The following is a 4,949-nucleotide window of genomic DNA, read 5'->3' as shown; positions in this document are numbered from 1 at the left end:
TTCATATTTTGTCATATTCTGTGCTTTCAACAGCCATGCATCCCCCCTCCCTTTTTCTGCATTTTATATTGACTTTTTTTTTATTTTTTTGCAGGAATTAGTTGCAAAATTTTTTAGTTTTTTAGGATATTTTGAAGTTCAGGGCTCCCTTGAAAAAGAGGTTTTTAATCTCAATGGGATCCACCCCTGGTTAAATAAAGGTTAAGAATAAGAAGAATTAGGTATATTTTTAGCTACATGCTAGCTGTTTTGGCCAACCTAAGTTATTTTATTTTATTTATTTATTTATTTTTCTTCCTAGGCTACATTGATATTTAGCTAATATTTCAGCTTCAGCCTTTTTAGCTATCAATTTCAGCATCTTCAACTATCAGCACCAGCATGTTCAGCTGCCAAATTCAGCTTACAGCATTCACACTAGCGTTATCACAGGTAATGCAGTATATCTAGTTCATAATTATATTAAAAAGTTAGGGTTTAAAGCTTTATAAATGTAGATTTTACAGTGTTCTATATATGTTTATCCTTTTTTGCTCGCGCCCTTTTTGAATTTTGGCACCTTATGTGATTGAGTTTGACACCCCTGGTGTAAACAAATAGATGATGGGAAATGGGGGAGGGCTTACTCCTCATCAACAGTCCATAGCTCAGTGGTAAATTTCTAACAAGCTACTGCAGAAACTATGTCTTAGAAAACTACAGGTTGTTTTAATTTTTTCTCAAAATCTTCTGCTTGACGTCGAGGTTTCCTGGGAATATGGCTTATATAGATTTAGTTTATGTCTTTTAGAGAAGTGCAGATCCTTAATTGTGTTTTCATATCTTGTCAATAAACTCAGGGGATTGACTAACTTTTCAAAACAATATTTTATTTAAAATTTTTGATTTTTACTCAATTTTTAATGAAAAATAGTTGCAAAGTTCTTGTGGGGTAAAGTCTCATTAGTTGTCACTAATCTGTGGTGCAAAACAGATCACTTTTGATTTAACTCCAACAATCCAACTATTTTGATGAATAACAAGGAAGCTTTGAGTTTTATTTTTAAAAAAAGTGATGCGATCTGACTGTTAAAGCAAATAGAGCATTTCTCAGTTTCAATAAAAAATAAAACTGTTCCCATTTTTCTTTCATTAGGTCCCAGAACTGTTTGACGTCAACTCTTTTCATTTTTTAGACAAAATGACCAAAGACAACAGATGTTCTGGTATATAATCATATCTGTGAACCAAAAAAAGATTGTTTCTCAAGAAGAAATGTCCTAATTTGACACTTTTTGACTTGTGACAAAGTGGAAACAAAAGTAGGATAAAGAAAGACCCAAAAACTGATGTATAAATGACTTACTTTTATGTTATATACACTAATAGTTCGTATTTCAGTTGAATATTACAATATAAAAATGAATGTCTTTGGTAGAATTTTTTCCTAATTATGTCTTGAATTGTTATATTGATCCATACGCTGTCTATAAATGTGACTGAAGTGTCTCAAACTCAAAGATGAAGTAACAGGCTGCGTGTCGTCTGTCAGACAGCAGACGTCAGCAGCTCCTCTGGGGAGCGTTGAAGCCCACATGGTGTTGTCATGGTATAGAGGGAACGAGTGACACGTGAATGAAACCAGCCCCTCTTTTGCTGTGGCTGTCTGGTCTGTCCCCTATCATTTCTCCACCAGCCCATCTCCACTGACAACAACCTACCCCCAGAGCTCCCGGCGACATACATCACACTAACTAACCAGAGGCTACAAGGCTTTTTCTCCCGCATCACATTTACCAATGACAAGTCCCTCTCCCCTCTCGCCGTCCTCTTCGTCAGGGCTGAAAAAGATACCAGCGTCACCTGTCTATTCGTTTTCTTTCTTCCTTTTCATGATGAACTTGTTCTTTTCCCGTTTCTCTCCATGCCTTCGTTCCCATCACTCCGCTTCCCTTCATAGTCTTTAAAGAATCGAGCATATTGGCACGTTACACTTGGATGGACCTGCTTGCATTTCTGCGATTTACGTAACGGCATGGACTAATGGATTCAGTCGTCACGTTTGGGTGGGGTGCACGCGCTGCTCCGAGCACCTCTTACCATGACTAATGGGGCCCCCGGGCAGAGAGAGCGTGTTATAGGAATGCAGCTTTACAGTAACGCAGGAATTAAAAAGGAAAAAATGTCGTCGGATTTGTAAACCAGAAAATTGTAATAATTAGAATATTTGAGTTTTTGTGAAGAATTTCTTCGAAGAATATTTTTTTTATTTTATATATTTATTTTTTACCCAGCTTAAATGTGTTTTTTGAGTCTATAGATGTCATTAACGCCATTTTTTTGGTCAGATTTGGTTCTGAGGCCACATTCCCTCCTGGGAGCGAGAGGACTAGCAGAGCTTGTTACCCCTCAGCTCCGTTCTCCCATCAGTTCTTGTTGAGCTTCATACTGCCTGAAAATCAGAAGCGAGGAGAAAACTATTCATGTAATGCTTACATTTACCGCAGTGAGTGAAGCCTCAGTGAATGGGTCAAGAAACCTTAAAAAAACAGTCCCATTTCATAGTTATTTACTCTTTTTGGTGCAATATCACCTGATAAAAGGTGAACTTTGTAATCATAGTTGAGTTTATTCTTATCAAAATCTAAAAAAACATGTTAAAAAATTATCGTTTTTGTAACTTTACAGGTGTTAAATCTGGAAATGACTTGTATTTACTGACCACAACCCAGCAGGAGCCACAAGGTCTAAATTCACCCTCTAGAAAAATAAAAGATTATTATTATTTTTTTTTTTTACTATTATCATAAATATAAATACACTTTTTTCCCTTTTTTTGAAAAAACAAACATAAACAAAGAGAAAATATCTTTTTTTTGCTAAATATATACTTTTGACAGAAGTTCACATGACTTCCTTTCAAAATAAAAGACACCCTGTGTTACATAGTTTGAATAAAGTTTAAGTTTTTTTTTCTTTACATTTACTTTTTCAAAATTAAAAATTCTAATTTTTCCTGAACCAGAGATCCACATGTTGCAAACCGCTTGTCTAAGTCCAACCTTTCAGTGGCCATGCGTGACGCGTGAACATGGATGTTTTGAACACGGAAGCTCCAACGTCGCATGCTTACATAGACTTTTCATTGGAAGTGGTCGCTCGAACACGCATTACCAATGGCGGTGTGAATGTAGCTTTACTGTTTCCTCACGAAATAGAGCAACTAGTGAGAATAAGGCTGCAGAATTCATTAGTATCAGTATTTTTTAGGGTTAAAGTTGGAACTTACAAGTTCTACTTTCCTTTTTTCCATCTTCTCCTCTCCTTAAGCACGTCTTCCAAATGAGCTGAAACAATCCTAATTCTTGTTAGTCCAAATGTACAATTTACATTATGAATTAAGTAATCTTCAATCATTTTTTTTTATTATTTAGATTCAGACCGTCTGTCGTCGGGCAGTTTCACAGTTCATCTCCGCTAACATATCTGGATACCTTGTCTATGCTGGTCATGAGCCTTTAACTCATAGCTTTAAATGACGATTGCCCATTTATCCGGAGCTAAAAAGCTACTTAATTACCGTAAGTGTTCAGCCGTAGCTCATGTCTCTGAGGGTCAGCTCTTGTGTGAGATCATTCAAGGGAGGGAGCCGCAGTGGGCTGCATCAGCACAAGCTTACCACATTCATCCATAAACGGGCTATTGATCAAACTATTAGTGGTGCCACAGCGAGATACATTCACTCTGCGTGCAGATATGAGAGAATAAAACGTTGTTTCAGGCAGAACAAGGTTAAACTAAACATCTGCATAAATTTGAGTCTTTGCTTTGATGGTTTTATCTTTATTAGCTTCTCTTGCTAGCTAATTTACAACAGCAAATCCTTAAAATTACCATCTGCTAAACCTAAAAAGAAACATTTTTTGTATTATAATGACTTAAAGAATCTTAAAATGAAGCTTCAATATATTAGACTTATTGTTCCAAGAGTTAACATTCAACACAAACTTAAGAGAATAAGAGCGGATATTCGACCTTAGAGATGAAGTTTTAGGATATGAACTATTTTGGCTCCTCCTCCTGTAAACACAGCTCTATTTCAGTCTCTCACACTTCCCCACCAGACTTAACTGATCCCCTGTTGCACATAAATGCAATGCTTTGCCAAGCATGAGAAAATTACTTCCCGAGCAAATTAGTGATGGGGCCAAAAGGGAATAAGGTCGACTGAGCGCGAAGTGTTTTATTTATTTGTTTGTTTGTTGCTGTCCCAGTGCTTACGGGGCTCTCTGGAAGGAGACGACAAATTAGCCTGAAATAAAGATAACAATTCTGGAGATAAGAACTTTTTTTTCTCTGGAGTTTTTGTGGGTTGTGGATGACAGAATCAGTCTGTTGTTTGTCACTCAGGAACGTTTTTTGTTTTTTGTCTTTTTTCTATCATGTTTTTAATTAACAGTTTAGTATTTTTGCTTCAGTATCTCTGCTGAGACAGAAGGAACTTTTCTGATATCAAAAGCTCTTTTAGGAGATTTATACTCATGTATTTGATTTGCTGATTTAACCCTTTAACTGCCTGCTCAACCATATGGTCGGACACGTTTAGAAAACATGTTTTTAAAAATATTGATTGTGTGTTTTACTAAAGGGACATTTAAGAAAAAAAATTCATGTGAAGAAACATTTTTTTTTCTGAAAAATTCTAGTAAAAATATATATTTTTCAGGTAACTAATTGGTGCGCACCAGGTTGTAACCAAAAAAAACATTTTTTACTTACTGTCTACTGTGCACCAGTTATTTTTATATCTAAAAATTGAAGGGAAAAAATAAAGTCTGGATTGTAACTGGTGCGCACTAGATACTATATTTTACAGAACCCCAATCTATTTTTAGAAAAAAAAAATAATTAAAAATTCAATTCAGTTTTTACATTTTTTATTTTATTTTTTATATTCAATGTCCCTTTAA

The sequence above is a fragment of the Oryzias melastigma genome, linkage group LG15 (genome assembly GCF_002922805.2).
Source record: "Oryzias melastigma strain HK-1 linkage group LG15, ASM292280v2, whole genome shotgun sequence".
NCBI classification, from domain to species: Eukaryota; Metazoa; Chordata; class Actinopteri; order Beloniformes; family Adrianichthyidae; genus Oryzias; species Oryzias melastigma.
This window is presented reverse-complemented; position numbering follows the sequence as displayed.